Source organism: Silene latifolia, chromosome 2 (assembly GCF_048544455.1).
Source record: "Silene latifolia isolate original U9 population chromosome 2, ASM4854445v1, whole genome shotgun sequence".
Lineage (NCBI taxonomy): Eukaryota > Viridiplantae > Streptophyta > Magnoliopsida > Caryophyllales > Caryophyllaceae > Silene > Silene latifolia.
Genome location: NC_133527.1, coordinates 110,645,442 through 110,664,594, shown reverse-complemented (window position 1 = coordinate 110,664,594; position 19,153 = coordinate 110,645,442).

The window sequence follows — 19,153 nt, the reverse complement described above, 5'->3', positions numbered from 1 at the left end:
ATGTATAATAGGAAATTATGTAATTTATTATGTAATTTTATTCATTCCGGAGTTCCAAAAGACGGATTTCTTCAAGAATGGCGATACATAAAGACGGTGTTACCTCGAGATGCGTGCAACAACAGAAGTTCAAGGGACCAATGGAGTTGGTTTCCGAATATGTAATAGTTAAATAGTTTTTCTATTTTAGGAAAGGCCATACTAGGATTTATCTATTTATCTTTATGCTTGCATTTTATTTTATGTCACATGCATTGCTAAATCGCCATAACTAAACATGCATTGCTAAATCGCCATAACTAAACATGCATTGCTATTTTATCGAGTTTATCGACCGTGTCAATTAAAATTATCGTAGTTCACCGCTTTAGTTCACTTAAAACGTGATAGATAATAAATTGACATGACCTCTCGCTAAAACAATTAATTGAGACATAGCCTTACCAAATAGTAGAAACCATGAAAACCTATATCGCGAGGGAGTGCGCTCGGCCCCACCGGGGTACAAACCTTGTTACGTAGGGGAAGTGGGTGATGAATGTTAATCCACCGAATTCATGTTGATAAGGGATGTATCGGCCACACCGTGCCCAAGTTAATGTGGGTTTGGATCATGGACACATTTATTCGAAATTTGGATTGAACTCAACAAAAGTATTTGATAAGGGATGTATCGGCCCCACCGTGCCCTTGTCGATGTGTTTTGGGCTATAGATAATTGTTAATGTAATATTATCGACCAAGAGTTCTAAAAGTAGAATCGATTAAACGTTAATCCACCGAGTTATATTGATAAAGGATGTATCGGCCCCACCGTGCCTAAGTCGATATGAATTTGGGTCTTGGAATCATTTATCTAGTTGGGTAGAGGTCACTAGAAAAATGCATAAAACTTGTTTAAATCATACATTTTTACGAGTATTATTAAAACGACAATTGTTTTACTCCTTATATTTTGTTTTGTAGACCACTTCTTTTTCATAACAAATGGCAACACCAGCACCAACTCCTAATGCTACACCTCTCGCTAGTTCATCTTGGCTCCGATCCTTTATGGATCGATGTAAACTTGAAAAGAATGGGTCAAATTTCTCCGAATGGGATGCCCAACTCAAATTAGCCGCCGAAGGTGACGACAAGCTTCGTTACCTTACCGAGGCCTCTCCACCCGAACCCTCCACTAGGTCCACCGCGGCCACTAGGGAAGCATATGAGGCTTACCAAAAGGAGTTCGCCGCAATGAAAAATGTCTTAATATTGGCGATGGAGGCGGACCTCCAAAGGAGAGCCTTTAAAATGGGCAATGCTAATAAGATTTACTCCAAACTTTTTTTTTTTTTTTTTTGGGAAAATGTAAGTATTCTCATTAGAATATAAAAGTGACCCAATACAAGACACATTTCAAGGTAGCCAACCATAAAGCTATCCTTATCAAACACTAAGTTCAGTCATCCACCGTAATACACTAACATTGGTACATTTAAACTTATAATGACCCAACCTAACACTGACTTCCTGTTTAACACCCTGCACCAGATACTCAGGCCTGTGCAATATGCCTTCCAGACGACATTTGTTTCTCATTTGCCAGAGACGGTACACCAAGCAAGAAATGATCAGAGCAATAATCTGCTTCCTGCTTGCAGAACGCTGTCGCCACTTGACCCACCAAGAAAACCACTCAGTCACTGGAATCTGAGTTTTACACCAAGCAGACACCAGACCCAGACATTGAAGACTATAAACACACTGAAAAAAAAGATGATCATGATCTTCTTCCTTAGCTCCACAGAAAAAGCACTGCATTCGATGAATGATTTGCATTCTAACCAGACGATCCTGAGTCAACAGTCGTTTGTGAGCTACCAGCCATACACAGAACCCATGTCTAGGTACAATACACCTGGTTAACATCCAAGGGAACCAGCTGACTTGCTCCATATCAGGGACCAGGAAGGAATACCCTTTAGTACAAGAATAGTCTAAAGGCTTCCCCCTACTGTCAAACATAAGACTCTTTAGTATATTCTTTACCTGGCAAATCTTGCGCCAAGACCAACTAGAATTGATGCTAGGTACAAAATCCACCCAACTCTTTTGCTTTATATAGACAGCATGCACCCACCTAACCCATAGGATATCAGCTTTACTAGCAATCCACCACACATATTTCCCCATCAATGCAACATTCCAAGCATACTGATTTTTCAGTCCTAACCCCCCCTGCTTCCTAGGTCTACAAATAGCCTGCCAAGAAACAAGAGATGGACTCTCCTTATTGTCAGTGCCATGCCACAGAAATGCCCGACAAATGGCCTCAATTTTATTAGTAACAGTCTTTGGGATGATGAAAATACGAGACCAATAACTATGTAGACTACTGAGGACAGATTGTATAAGCACCACCCTACCAGCATACGACAACTTCCTTGCCCCAAGCCCTCTGATTCTATCCACAATCCTATCCACCAGACAAGTACAATCCTGTACAGACAATCTCTTAGGAGAAACATTAACCCCTAGATATTTGTATGGCACAGAACCTCTAGTCATTCCAGTCAACTTCACCACCTCATCAATGAGGTAGGTATCAACTCCATTACAGTAAAAGCTTGACTTCCCTTTGTTCATAAGCAGTCCAGAGGTCTTTGAGAAATAGTTGAAAGCATTTAATAACAACTCAATGGACCTCCTCTCCCCTTTGCAGAACATCACCAGATCGTCAGCAAAGCACAAGTGCGTAAGTTTAATCCTCTGGCATAAAGGATGGAACCTAAACTTTTTACTTTCTTGAATCACCAACAGCACTCTACTCAAATACTCTAAGCAAAGTGTAAACAACAGGGGGGAAAGAGGGTCCCCCTGTCGAAGACCTCTTTGCCCCTTAAAGAAGCCAAATGTCTCTCCATTGAGGGAAAGAGAATAAGAAGGAGTGCTGACACACAACATAATGATCTTACAAAAATCATTAGGGAACCCCAAAGCTGAAAGCATATCCCTCACAAACGTCCACTCCACCGAATCATAAGCTTTTTGCAAATCAAGCTTCAACATGATTCTAGGAGAACAAGACTTTCTATTATATAACTTTATCAGGTCCTGACAAATCAGGATATTCCCCACAATATCCCTCCCTTTGATAAATGCACTCTGAGAAGGAGAAATGATATCAGGAAGTATCTTGCTCAATCTATTGCAAATGACTTTTGAAAGACACTTGTAAACAGTATTACAACAGGCAATTGGCCTAAATTGTAGCACTGAATCAGGGACCTCCACTTTTGGCACTAAGGTAAGGATAGTAGCATTGCATTGCTTGAGAAGCTTCCCAGATAAGAAAACATTCTGGATGGCCTTAACCACATCAGAACCAACCAGATGCCAAGCATCCTTAAAAAATTTACTCGTATACCCATCTGGGCCAGGGGCTTTATCCCCTTCAATACTGAACATAGCTACTTTTATCTCCTCTGCAGACACAGGAGCATTGAGGAGAGCATAATGGTTATCATCCAAGCATTTACCAGCCTGCACAACCTTCACATTTACAGGCCTGACATTTTTTGAGGTACCCAGCAACGACTGATAAAACTGCACAAAAGCCCCTTGAATCTCAGCTTCAGTACAGCAAAGATTATTGTTCATATCTTTAATCTGGTAGACCCTATTCCTCCTCCTTCTGCTCTTAAGTCTAGCATGAAAATAGCTAGTGTTATCATCACCTAGCTTCAACCATTCACACTTAGCTTTTTGTCTTAGGAACTGATCCCTAGCCACCCTAAGCTCCTTCAATTCCTAAGCACACTTAAATTCAGCATCACACAAAATCTTATTCAAAGGATCCTGAACCAGATTACTCTGAATCTGGGTCAAAGCAGTCTCAGTAATGTGGGTGAGATTCTCAATATCCCCAAACTGCTCCTTGTCCAGAGTTTTCAAATCACACTTTAACATCTTCAATTTTCTCACCACCTGGAACATAGGAATGCCATTGACCTCCTTTGCCCAACCATTAGCAACCACCTCCTCAAAATCAGGGGAGAGAGACCACATGTTGAAGTATTTAAACGAGTGTCTCCTCCAAACTTGTGACCATGTTTTCACAAACTCCGCGGATCGTCCAATATGAGGCGGCCGCGGCATTCTTTGATCTCGACTTCAAAGAGGGCCAAAAGGTTAGCCCTCATGTGCTCAAACTCATGGAGCTTGTCGAGACCTTGAAAATTCAAAAGGTTGAAATCCCCAAAGAACTCATCGTAGATAGGATTCTACACTCCTTGTCCAAGGTCAAGGCATATGTGCAATTCCGGGTGAATTTCAACATGCAAGACAAGGATGTGTCTCTTGAGGAGTTGCACAAGTTACTTGTGCAAGCCGAGAGGGACATGGGGTTAAATGTGAACCCTCCCAAGGATGTGCTTAACATAAGCACTAAGAGTAAGGGGAAATTCAAGAAGAGTGGAAGGAAGGGTAAAAAGCAAGCTCCCACATTCACCAAAGCTAAGTCTTGTGAAGCTAGCACATCCAAAGTCAAGAAGGGTCCTCTTGATAAATGTCATTATTGTAATGGCATGGGACAGTGGAAAAGAAATTGTTTCAAATACCTTGGTGATATCAACGCTGGAAAGATCACTCCAGTAGGTAAATGACTAACCTTCTTTTATGTTTCTAATTCAACTATGGTATTATGATGCAAAGTTGTGATAATGTATCTCCCTTTTTATTGTAAATAGGGCCTCCACCAAGCAAAGACAAGGGAAAAGAAAAACAAGCATGAGAAACCATGGAGAAGCTAAGGATAGCTTTTATGGAGCTTTGTTTTTCATTGTCTTATTTTAAGATTATGTTTTGGATTTTAGAACTTTAAGTTTCCGTGTTCGACATGGAAAGGCATTTTGGATAATGAGTTGTATCTTGGATGATGGTGACTTGGTTTGCAACCCAAGTCACCCGTTTTATCATTTATCCTTTTAATGTTCTAAATTTCATCTTTAAAATGCTTGCGTTTTGAAACATAAGATTATTCACTTAAAGGTGATCTAATAGACAATTATAATGACGGGTTTCATTATATGTCCACATGCTTAAGGCGTGTGTATGATCATTTATAAAGAGATTTTGAGTCTATGAACTCTCTTAAAGGAATGTCAACCACCAAGTACACATATGAAATCATTAACAATTAGTCAACCTATGAGGTAGTTCTCCTTATACTTCAACATCATTAATTTGTGTCTCATATGCTATCTTTGAATGTTTAATGTATTTATTCTAAAGATAGAGTGGGAGGAAAATGAGGACATAACACACAAGGCAAGATAAAATTGTGTACTTGTGTATATGAAGATCTACACAAGAAAGAATGATTTTAATAAAGGTGTATCTATTTACATAATATGCCGAATAGATGAGATCTATGGTCTCAAGTTAGTTCTATATGACTAAAGAGACCAAGTGTAGTAAACATAAGAGAATATTCTCATGATAACTACACGAGGAGACCAAAAGAAAGTTTTGGAAGAAAAATGACTAATGCAAAGTCTTAACAAGTTTTTGACTAAGTTTATGAAACATTTGACCAATAGTTTCAACCTTGAGATTTACTTAAGAGCCTAAATGAATCATAGTAACATACTAGTTATGATCGAGTTGCAAAGATTGATATACCGATATCTTCAATGGCCAAAGTTTTAACCACGCAAATGTCATTGTTTAACCTCACTATGAAATGGTTAAACCTCCTTCCAAAAGGGTATTTGCGAAGGATGTATTCTAGATATTGTTTATATTTGAAAATGACATTACTACACATCATTACGACATGAGTGTGTTGGAGATTTAAAATCTCTTTCCGTAAGGTTAAGATAAGACCACTTCAAAATAGGGATTTTAGAAAGGATATGATGAGAACATATATGGTTTTATCCTAATAACTTGGCAATGCAATTTATATTTCAATTCTTAATAAAATTTTTGATTGAGAAGTCAATTTCGAAATATGTAGAATTGAGTGGGAGTTTAGCAAATTCTCATGTGAAGACATGGAATTTAGTGGGAGCTATCATCCTTTGAATGTTTACAACTCATCACTCATTAAAGAATGACGAGCTAATACCTTCTTTCATAAAGAAGCTTTTGGGTTTTTCAATTCTGGATGAAAATGGACAATGATGAATCCAATTACATCAAGGGATGTCGGATTAGTATTAAGAGATACACATCGTATCAACATTCACATAGGTTATTCATGTAGATGAAAATGGAATTGCCATTAGCAGTCATGGTCGTTCATTGAACCTATGAACGGTTGATCTCATGATTATTAGCTACTAATGTTTCCGCCATTAGAATAATCATGCACATGTCCAATTATGAATCATATGCATCAGAGCATGATGATCATTGGTAGGCCATAATAGAAACGTCATGAATTCTCAAGTAGAATCCGATGAGCGATTTCGGTGTTTGACGGAATACTCTATTATGTGATAAGAGGTTGCAAATATTATAGAAAGTCCGAGCACATGTAAGGATTTATGAGAATCTCAATTCTTTCAAGCCTAGAAAGAGAAATGAGAAGTTTTTGGAAAGATGCTTGGTTGAATAAGAGGTTATTCAAGATAATCTTTCCTAGTTAAGCTAGGACTTGTGAGAAGTACTAAGCTCATAATCTTGACAAATTGTTACAAGATTCTACAAAACATATACCTAGTGCATTGTGTGTGGATGGAATACTTGATCAGTACAAGTTATATTATTCATCACAAATTCGTTCGTTATGTGATAATCGATAAGAAAGTTCTTTCAAGTTAAAGAACCGAAACCGAGGTCGAGAACCTTGATGTGTACTTGGTAGGATTCATGCTATAAGAGAGAACATGAATGCAAAGGAAATTGCAAGTGCAAGAAGTTTGAACACATGGACACATGGGATGTTAAACTTCTATTACAATCAATATGTGTTTACACTGACGATATACATCACAAGGTTGTAATATGATATTGACTACCCGAGTGTGATGTCGACATTTGTCGTTTGAGTTATTATTAACTCACCTTGTACATTCTTATATCCAAACGGGTTGTGAAGACAATTGAACCCCGTTAAAGTGAACATGGATTAACATTGTTTTTGCCCATAGTTACTTATATGAGGTGACGTCTCGAAGTGACTAGAGTGTGATGCGATTGATGGCAAGTTCAAGTGCCATAGAGTCATGAGAGATGACTAGTCGATCACATAGGCAGACTGTTAGGAACATTTTGTCGGGCCTAATGACCGCTTATAGAGTTCTGGCAAATTTATATAGCCTGGTCGTGGCGAGAGCTACTATAGTATTCAAATGAGTCGATTCTTTTGACTAAAGACTATTCGCCTAAGATGGCACAGTTTCAGATTAACTTTGATTTGTGTTACTACGACCTTCGTAAATGGGGTCAAATGGGCATATTTTGGGTTATGATGGCTGTGGCTAGTCGAAGGGAATGAGTGCGATAGGAATTGTCCACCCCTAGTCAGGGTTATAACAATATCTCAGGGCCACTCGAGGAGTAATGAACTGGAAATACGTGGCCACGCTCGGAAAGTATCTATGATAGATAAGTTCGGTCAATCAGTTATTCTCCAGATCGAGGAAACCACTCTCGATATGATCACTTGCAAGTACGACCTGAAAGACACCTTGCATTGAGTGGGAGATAGTAATAGGACAAGAGAATTGGTGACGCACACTTGTCGAGGACAAGTGGGAGATTGTTGGAATATGTGTCCTCCGACAATAATGCGATCACGACTGTTGATCATGATGATCACATGTTTAAATCTCATTATAAAGAATACAATTGGGAAGTAATTTTGTTACTGTCAACTGGTCAACATATATCGGTAATGATTGGCTGACTAGAGTTTGACATTATTGTCGTACGACGGTGGTGATCGATTGACCCCTAGGTCATACCTATAGGGCAACACTCTTAATTGATTATTTAATTAATCGTATAATGTTGCGAGTTAATTAAATTACTTGAAAATTGACGGACGATTTTGGAAGTAAAATTTACGTATCAAATTGAAATGTGATTAAATGAGATACGGATGCGAGTAATTGAATTGTATGATTACTCGGATGAAATAATTGTTTAATGTAACAATTAAATTTGAATGAATTGTTATAAATACAATCGGTTGTAATTTATAAATGGTAAAATATTTTGGCACAAGTAATTATGAAATTACTAAGTCGATTTTTGTATGTGACGTATTTTTATTAATACGTTGATTTTTAATATGTTAAAAATACATAACAAATTTATATCACATATGACATGTGACATATTGACAATTGACAAAAATAATATGGAATCCATATTATCAAGTGGGCCGAAAATTAGAGGGTTGTTGAGCTAATTATATGTTGATTGTAATTAGTGGAAGGCATGATGATTACACTAGTCACTAGCCATGCAAGCCTATTGTTCATTGTGAAGAACAATTTTTCCATGCATTGGCTCCCCTAAAGCCCTCCTCTTACACGGTTTTGAGAAGACAAAACCCATGATGGTTTTTCCATAATTTTTACCTAATAATATACAAAAGGTTGTAAAAATATTATTCATTCATTCACTCATCCAAAATACAATTTCTAGAGAGAACTAAATCCTTCTCTTCTTCTCTCTAAAAACCGAAATATTTAAGAGTTTATAAATATTTTTGGTTCAATTTTCTACTAATTAATATTATACTAGTTCTTGTAATATTAATTAAATTAAGAGAAAGCTTTGGGTATTAATCCTAAGGAGAGATCCTATACTTGGATCTTTGTTCTTCCATAAGGGAAATCTCAAGAACAAGAAGAGAAAGGTGATCTCTCTTGTGCCCATTAAGCCGAAATCATCAATGTAAGGACATGATTTCTCCTCTATTTTTATATTGTTTGCATGCATAAAATCCACATTTAATTTTATGACAAATTAATTTCGACATATATGAGTATGTTAGTATGTATGTGAATCTACATTTCCTTCAAAGTTCATGCTAGGCGGACCTACAAGAAGGACAAGGGGAAGATGTACCCCGAGGGAAAAGGCAATGGTAGAATGGAAGAATGAAGACCTCCATTACCCACTTTATTATTATGTTGTATTAGTGTTTGTGTATTTTATTATGTTGTACTAGCTATGTATTGTGTGTTTTGCGCTAGTTTTATTATGTGAGGTGTCTTAGTTGACACTCTAGCTTTGACAATTTGTAGACTTGCTTAACTTTATTTGCTGTCAAATTTGCAATCCTTCTCATTATTAATTAAATAAGAGGATTTCTTGTGTCCAAAGAAATTATGAACGCTTGTTTCATCCATCCATTTTGTAAAGGCAATTCGGTTTGAATTATCCTAAACATTGCACTTGGGAAATGGGATTTTTGTGGGAAGGGAGAAAGGCTTATTTATTATATTTTTTGTGGAAAAGGGAAATGTTTTTCCCTTTTTTTCTTTTTTTTTTTTGAATTTGGTATGGGTGATTTTTTTTTATTTGTGGGGATGGTTGTGTCCTTCTTGTGTAAGAAAGGACTGCCTACGTATCCACCTGAAAAGGTGAAATCCAACCATGATCGTAGTTCAAAAAAAATTGTTAATTTTATTTGGGTTTTGTGGTTGTATCCTTATTGTGTAAGAAACGACTGCCTACGTATCCACCTGAAAAGGTGAAATCAAACCATGCTCGTAGTTTAGGTGTTTTTGTATGAGTGCAAATGGATGTTGCCTTTGACAGATCAAAGGATGTTTGAAACGTGGCAAGGTGCCGCAACTTAGACTCGATATAACATGCAATTTCAAATCAGAACGCGTTGAGGAACTTGACTTGAAAGGGATATTGTGGTTGCTAGTTGTAAAACTAGGGCAAAGTTTGTTGGTAGCTAGGTCTCAAGGTTAGTATTTCTTAAGTTGGTCGGGTTTGTGAAATCATCCCCGTCTAGGTCACTCAGTCTCACTGCGCCCCCTGAAAGTATCTTCATAACCAGGTATGGCCCCGCCCAATTGGGTTTGAATTTCCCCCTCAGATCGATGGGTAATGGTGCTTGAACTGACTTGAGGACTAAGTCGCCTTCTTTGATATTCTTGGGTTTGATCTTTTTATTGAATGCCCGTTGTATACCATGGTATAGCTGGACGTTGTGCAAGGCATTGAGTCGTCGTTCGTCTAGAAGCGTGAGTTGTTCGAACCTTCGACGGGTCCATTCCGCCTCAAGAACTTGACTCTCCAGCAGGATACGTAGAGATGGGACCTCTAACTCTACTGTTTGAACCACCTCCATACCATATGCTAGGTAGAATGGTGTGGCTCCGATAGGTGTTCGAATGGAGGTTCGGTATCCTCAGAGTGCGAATGGGAGTTTGCTCGGCCAATCGCGGTAATTATCTTGCATCTTTTTTATGATGGTGATAAGAGTTTTGTTTGCTGCCTCTACTGCTCCTTTGGTTTGGGGACGATAGGGGGATGATCAATGTCGCTTGATTTTGTATTTGTCCAACAAGGCTTGTGTTTCCGCCCGGAAGTGAGAGCCTTGGTCGCTGATGATTTCGTGGGGTACCCTATATTTGCAGATGATTTTGTCCTGGATGAACTTGGCCACTTGTTTGGAGGTCAAGACTGCGTAGGGCTGTGCTTCCACCCATTTGGTGAAGTAGTTGATGGCGACGAGGATGAACCAATGCCCTTTGGTGCCTACCGGGTTGACTTTCCCGATGATGTCGATGCCCCAGGTCGAGAAAGGCCAGGGTGATGTCGTGGTTTATAAAAGAGATGGTGGTATGTGTTGTGTGTTGGCGAAGATTTGGCAGCTGTGGCAATGTTTGACGTAGTTTCGGCAATCGGGTTCCATGGTGGTCCAGTAGTAGCCTAACCGCTTGATTTTTCGGGTCAGCATCATTGTGCTCATGTGAGGGCCGCATTCTCCGTCGTGGACCTCTCCTATGACTTTTTTGGCTTTGTGATTGTCAATGCAAAGGAGAAGAATCCCTTGGGGTGTTCTTTTATATAGTTTTTCTTGGTTTATCATAAATTGTGATACAAGTAAACGGATGGCTGTTTGTCCTCATGTATCAGAGTTGGGAGGGAATTAGTTTTTGGTTTTGCAGTTGAGGATGGCTTGATACCAAGGTTCAACATGGTTTTCCTCGTTGTTGTTGATGGCGCAGATGTGAGCTGGCTCGCTCCTTCTCTCGACACATAAAGGCATCGAGGTCATGTCGTCAGGTATGTTAACGAGCGCGGCAAGTTTTGCCAGGGCATCAGCAAATTTATTTTCCTCTCGTGGCAAGTGGAAGTAGTAGACTTGGTCGAAGAACTCGACCTCGTGATTGATTTTTGCCCGGTAGGGTGCTAAACTGTCGCTTCGGATTTTCCATGATCCGGATACCTGATTGATGATGAGTGAGGAATTGCCGTGGACCCTCAGTCTCTTGATGCCAAGTGTTATGGCTGCTTGTAGGCCGATGAGGCATGCTTCATATTCGGCGGCATTGCTGGTGACAGCAAAGTCCAGTTTGACTGAGATCAGAACATGTTCTCCCTCTGGTGATATTAGAAGGATTCCTACCCCGAAGCCTCTCAGGTTCGATGCACCGTCGAAGTATAGGTCTCATGCGTTGGTGTCGGCACAAAGGATGTCTTCGTCAGGGAGTGACCATGTGTCGGTCGCTGGGTCCTCATTGAGGGGCTTTTCTACTAGGAAATCGACGACTGCCCTTCCCTTGATAAACTTGAGGGGTACGAATTTGAGATCAAATTCTGTTAGCATGAATGTCTTTTGGACTTGCTTTGTTTAGATCCCTGACGTGACCATTATTTGAGCATATTTTGTCCCCGAATTAGCCTTGTTCCCATGCTTTTTAGTGCATATTTGAGTCATTTACTATCTTTAGTCCTTTGTTTTGCATATTCTTTGAGGTTTTCTTCCCTTGGTAGGAAAGGAGTGCAAACCTTGCATTTTCATGGTAAAATAGAGCTAAATTAATTGAATTCAATGACCAAGCATCAAAGAGAAGACAAGACTAGAAGGCCTTTGTACATATTGTAGTAGTTGGGCAATGATGAGAAAAGATCCTTGCATCTCCGACAAGATCCCCGAGGATTGTTGGAAGAAGGAGGAAGAAAAGAAGAAAGTAAGAGGCTGGCCCAGAATCTGAGCGGATTGCCCTCGGGACGCCTGTACAAGACCAAGAATCCGAGCGTCTTTGCCAGAGGGACGCCCGTCCAAAAACGCCACAATCCGCCCGTCCAACCAGACAATCCACTCGTCCAACAAGCCCACAATATAAAGGATGCGCATATATCGGAAAGACCGGCAAAAAGGAGACTCGCATATTTTCTGAGAGGAGCGATTCCTCAAGGACTTAATCGTCATTTAAGCCCTTAGTAAACCATAATTTGTGTACCTAATCCCCAATATAAATACCCCATTAGGCTAATTAGATTATCATGCTCTTCTTATCAATATTAAGTGTAGTTTATATCATTCTAATCTCTCTTTAATCTTGTAATCAACTTTTAATCAAGTCTTAGTACAAATCTCATTTCCTTAATTTCCCTTTTGTTCATCTTTTATTTTGGGTAATTGAAGATTATTTGGGTTATTGTTGGGAGATTGACAACCTTCCAATCACTCATTAAGTGCTTCTATTATTCTTTGCTTTATTATTGGAATCATTAGTAGGTATAATTCTCTTAACCCTTTTTAATTATTGTTAATCATCTTCATCTATTCATCATGTTTTACTTTGATGGTATGATTGACAACCTTGCTAGCATGTTCAACATGATAATGAGTGAGTAGTTTCCTTAACTAGGGTTAATGGGGAATTAGGGGAAACCAACATGGGGAATGATTCATGCTTAATTTAATATGTTTTTATAGTTTATTTGCTTGCTTGTTGTGATCTCAACTTATGCACATGTTATGTTTGATGAAATGCGAGCCTATGAATCCTTACATTTTTTACCCATCACTTACCTTTTCAATGAGACTTGTAAGACATTAACCAACTCGAGTCTCATTAGACCATGCATATAGTTGAGTAGGGAAGATTAAGTGGACTTGTAGGTGTTGTACAATCTAATCGATTCGGCTCCGGGACCCAAACGTTCCTAGGATTGTAAGATATAAACCAACTCGATCCACCACAACAATAATTGCTTGCTTATAATTTGAGAATATGTTTGTATGATCAATTCCCATGAATCCCCTTTGAACCCATGACACCCTAGTGCCTTTTATCAATTGTTTACATCTCATTTCAACCATCTTGCTTGTTTACTTTTATTGTTATTTAGTTTAGTGATCTTCTATTCCAACCTCTAATTGTGACACCCCTAGACACCGCTACTTGAAATCGAAAATCTCACTTCAATACCCGTCCCTTGGAATCTGACCTTTACATACCTCTTTACTAGTAGTAGAGTTGTTTGTGTAATACTTAGTATTTATGAGTCTTGGGGTACTCTATCGAGTAGGCCTTACTCTGTCAAGTAAGGGCGAGTTACAGATTAAAATAGTTTCTGACCTGTTGGGTACTCGATCGAGTATCATGGGTACTCGATCGAGTAAGGGGGCACTCGATCGAGTACCTTAGCTACTCGATCGAGTAACCGGTTTACGGGGGATGATTTCTCGGGTTTTGTTAATATTGAGATTAGAGTATATAATACTTCCGTCATTGTTCTTAAAACACGTTTCAAAACCTAATTACTGTCAAGAGAGAAAACAAAGTACGTTCATCGCTTTAATCGCATGGTTGGCAAATCCCGGAGCTTGGAAGGTCGGATTTCACCTTTCTTTATACCGTTGTGATCCTTGCGTCGAGGGTAAGACCTATATACCGTTTTTATAATGTTTCTTTAAAGTTGGTTAAACCCTAATTTGGGGAATTGGGGGTTTTGTAGTATGTTATGCTTGGTAGTGATTATATGTTTGTATGTTAGGAGGAGGATTCGTAGAGGAAGCTTTTTGTTATCAGCTGTGAGACCGTCTGATTGTTGTGCTTTACAGGTAAGGTTTCCCTACTCAGTAGTATTTACATAATGTGTGGTGATTGTGCTGTAGTTAGTGATTGTTGATTGATTCAGACGGTTGTTGTTGTTGTATTGTAATTGTGATTGTTTGTCTCTGGTTCTCGAGATGCGTTCTCGGCTGAGTGGAGTCACTTGCGGGAGTGGCTTCACGCCCTAGTTTCGCCCTTCGTGGAACCCGCCACGGAAGGGGATGTGCACATTAATGGGTCAGGGTTATCGCTCGGTATGATGAGCGGGGATTTGGTGGGTACGGCTGCGGTCCCCCACTGGCAGGGATGGTCCAGTGGACAGTCGGTGATGGAGATTGATTGGAGTGGGTGATTGTGTGATTTGTTTGAGCTATCTTGATTCTTGTATTGTTGGTTGTATATAATTGTGTGAATAATGCGACCCCGGTTTATTGTTTTAAAATCTGCGGTGATCCATTCGGGGATGGTGAGCAGATAATGAGCAGTATGAGTTGAAATTTGGGATATTTGGGATGTGCCACGATCTGATGATAGAAGTCTTCCGTTGTAGCTTAGTAGTTTTCATAAACATTTCAGTTAGTTCAGTAGACATTTGATTTGAGAACATGTACTCGTATTTTAGTTTGGTTTTTGGATTGTAACCTTTCACTAAAGTATTTCTATTTAAACGTTGTTTCATTATTGTTTATTTGATTATCATTGCCTCGGGTAACCGAGATGGTAACATCCTTATACCAGGTGGTCTGGTAAGGCACTTGGAGTATGGGGGTGTTACAAAATGGTATCAGAGCGACGATCCTGAAACCTGTAACCAATGAACCTAATGAATATAAGGAGTCAATTAAAATGAACCCGGGGTAAAAGTTGTAGGAGCTAATGCAAAGGCTTGGGAGACGTCCTAAAGTCGCGAACTCGCCCTACAATTTTGAACCGGTCACATGGGGGAATATATGTCAAGTCGTATGTGTTGTTTGTTCGTTTGTGTGTGGATGTGATGAAATATGTTGTAATTGTTGGATGTTTGGAGTAGAAATATGACAATATGAATGAAAGATTGATGAGACAGATAGAACTGTTGTTGGAATAAGGAGCATGTTGGATGTTTACTATGTGGCGTTTGATAACATGATATAGTTGTTTCGTTAATCATATGAAGAATTGAGTAGCATGGTATGCTTAACAATGGTATAATGTTGTGTTTATAAAGTTGTTTTATATGTTGGGATATGATATAGCATGCGGGTAGCATATTCGAGTTAGTATGACTCGATCGAGTGGGTCTGACTTGATCGAGTGGGTATTTGACGATTTTGCAACCAGAATCGAGTTTTTGGGCACTCGATCGAGTACCTCGGGCACTCGATCGAGTAGGGGGTCACTCGATCGAGTAGCCTGGCTACTCGGTCGAGTATGTTAGAGATCAGAAGGTCTGTTTAGGGTCTGATATTGAGGCACTCGATCGAGTATGGTGGGCACTCGATCGAGTAGCCTCTTACTCGATCGAGTAGGTTTGGGCACTCGATCGAGTATGTTCTGGGCAGTCCGCTTTCGTGTTTTGAGGTTTTAGTGTGTATGTTTATATCTACCCTTTCTTATATAGTTTCAAGATGCCGCCCAAGAGAAACGCTTACTATGCGAGAGCTGAGACCATGAACATAGATGATGTTGTTAAGATGTTGGAGCACCAAGATGCTCTCACTGAGGCTTTAAAGAAAGTGAATAAGGATAAGGATAAGGAGGTTGATCACTCTAAGATCAGTCTCTATATAGCGAGGTTTAACCCAAAAGAGTACACGGGAACCGGGGAACCAAACCTTCTTGACAACTGGCATCATGATATGGAGAATATACTAGACCTAGTTCACTGTCCTGATGAGATGAGAGTAGAACAAGCTGCGTTCTACCTGAGGGAAGCAGCTGGTAAGTGGTGGGATACGGTGAAGTTGAGTGCTAGGGAGATGTATGCGAACCAGAGCTTACCTGCTATACCTTGGGAAGAGTTTCAGAGGGCTATGAGGAAAGAGTTTGTACCGGAGCATGTGAGGAGTAAGCTGAGGGAGGAGTTTGATGGGTTTAAGATGACATCTGATATGTCAGTTGCTGAGTACTACAAGTAGTTCAATGAGAAGTCTAGGTATGCTGAGGATATGGGTTTGAGTGAGGAGAACCTGGCGCTGAGGTTTCAGAGAGGGTTGACACCCAAGATTATGGATAAGTTACCCGTGGGAGTCTTTACCGATGTTAAGGAAGCTTATGAGAGGGCTGAAAGAGCTCAGAGGTTGGTGGAGATGGCTCAGGAGAGAGAGAGTGAGAAAAGAAAGGCTGAGAGTGAGGGTGGTGGCCAATCAAGTCATAAGAAAGGCAACCACACCCAAGCTAGAGGGTTTTATTCTGGGTCAGGATTCAGTGCTAGGGCTTCTTTTGGGCGTGGCCGTGTGAGTGGTAGTGGTAGTTGGGGGATGACCTGTTATGGCTGTGGTGGTGTGGGCCACAAGAGACATGTGTGCACGAGTGCACCGGGAGCTTTTCAGGGATCGGCTCGAGGGAGCTATTCTCAGGGACCTGCACAGAGTTATGCGAGTAACAGACCAGGTGGGTCATGGTCTAACCGGGGAAGTCAGAGCTATCAGGGTGGAGGTAACCGCAATGGCGGTAATTCCTATCAGAAACCAGCTACGAACAACAACACCAACCAGGGGTCGGGTGCTAAGCCGACCACATCAGCCAGTACTGTCCAGGGAGGTGGACAGAAGACTAGTGGAAAGCTGTTCATGATGGACAAGAAAGCAGTTGAGGAGGATGCACATGTTATCACTGGTACTTTTATTGTTAACGGTATTCATACCTTTGTTTTGTTTGATTTGGGGGCGTCTTAGTCGTTTGTATCTTCGAGTCATGTTAAACGGTTGGGTTTGAGGGTATATGAGTCTGTAAGTGAGAAAGTTTTTATACCTTCGGGTGAGTCTGTATCATGTGGGAGGTTGTTTAGAGATGTATCTATGATAGTTGGGCAAGTTGATCTACCTGTAAACTTGCTAGAGTTTCCGTTTGACGGTTTTAAGATGATAGTCGGGATGGACTGGTTAGGAAAGTATAAGGCTAAGATAGACTGTCATCAAAAGAAAGTGTCTTTGAGAGGGCCTAAGGGTGTTAGTGTGTCTTATCGTGGGTTTCTAGTCAAACCCAAAGTTAAGTTGATTATTGTTGTCACCTTGAAGTCTTATCGAGGAAGGGATGTCCTTTGATCTTGTGCCATGTGAGAGATGACCGGATAGAGAGTCCGACAGTTGATCAGATACCAGTGGTGGGAGAGTTTGCAGATGTTTTTCCAGAGGAGATTCCGGGGTTGCCACAGAAGAGGGAGATAGATTTCACCGTTGAGTTGAAACCGGGGACGGGGCCAATCTCTAAGGCACCGTACCGGATGGGTCCTAAAGATATGGAGGAGCTCAGGAAACAGTTAGATGATCTGATAGAGAAGGGATACATTAGACCTAGTGTATCGCCGTGGGGAGCACAAGTTCTTTTTGTGAAGAAGAAAGATGGGATTTTGAGGTTGTGCATAGACTACAGGGAGCTGAACCGGGTGACGGTGAAGAACAAGTATCCTTTGCCAAGGATAGATGACCTGTTTGATCAGTTGAGTGGTGCATCAGTCTTTTCCAAGATTGATTTGAGGTCGGGGTACCATCAGGTGAAGATTAGAGAGATGGACATACCAAAGACAGCCTTCACGTCGAGGTATGGTCATTATGAGTATGTGGTGATGCCGTTTAGGTTATCTAATGCACCGGCTGTGTTTATGGACTTGATGAACAGAATCTTCAGACAGTTTTTAGACAAGTTTGTGGTGGTGTTTATCGATGACATCTTAGTATACTCTAAGACTAAGGAGGAGCATCTGAGGATTGTGTTGCAGACTCTGAGGGAGCATGAGTTGTATGCTAAGCTGTCCAAGTGTGAGTTCTGGTTGGAGAAAGTTGCTTTTCTGGGGCATGTGATCTCTAAGGAGGGAGTAGCTGTGGATCCGGCAAATATTGAGGCAGTGACAAAGTGGGAAGCACCAAAGAATGTTGCTGAAATCAGGAGTTTCTTGGTTTAGCTGGATACTACAGACGGTTCGTGAAAGATTTCTCCAAGATAGCTAGACCTATGATAGCTTTGATGAGGAAAGAGAACAGGTTTCGTTGGGATGAGAGTTGTGAAAAGGCGTTCCAAACATTAAAGGAGCGTTTGACCACAGCTCCTATCTTAGCATTGCCTGAAGGGATCGAGAACTTTGAGGTTTATACAAATGCCTCAAAGAATGGGTTGGGATGTGTGTTGATCCAGAACGGTAAGGTGATTGCCTATGCTTCTAGGCAATTGAAGCCGTATGAGGAGAACTACCCTACACATGATCTAGAGTTGGGTGCAGTGATGTTTGCTCTCAAGATATGGAGACATTACCTTTATGGGGCGACCTTTAAGGTATTTTCAGATCACAAGAGTCTCAAGTACATCTTCACTCAAAAGGAGTTGAACATGAGACAGAGGAGGTGGATGGAGCTGATTGGCGATTATGACATGGATATTATCTACCATGAAGGGAAAGCCAATGTTGTTGCAGATGCTTTGAGTAGGAAGAGTGTACATTCCCTGTGTACAGCTCTATCTTTCATGAGGTTGAGAGATGAGGTGGGGAAGTTTGGGATACATATGATGCAGAGAGGGGATGCTGTGGGAGATTTGACAGTGCAGCCTGATCTTTATGATTACATTCGAGGTAAACAGGCTTTGGATCCTAAGATGGTTGAGTGGAGAGCTGGAGTAGAGAAAGGGACAGTGTCCCGATTCTCTATTCATACAGATGGTAGTTTGAGGTTCGATGGTAGGTGGTGTGTCCCTAATGATGAGAAGCTGAAAAAGACAATCATGACAGAGGCACATTTTACACCGTATTCAGTACATCCAGGTGGTGACAAGCTATACAAGGATTTGAAGAACACGTTTTGGTGGCCTGGGATGAAGAAAGAAACATCTGAGTTTGTGGCCCGTTGTTTGACATGCCAGAGAGTTAAAGGGGAACAGCGACAACCACAAGGTAAGATTCAGTCTTTAGAGGTACCTGAGTGGAA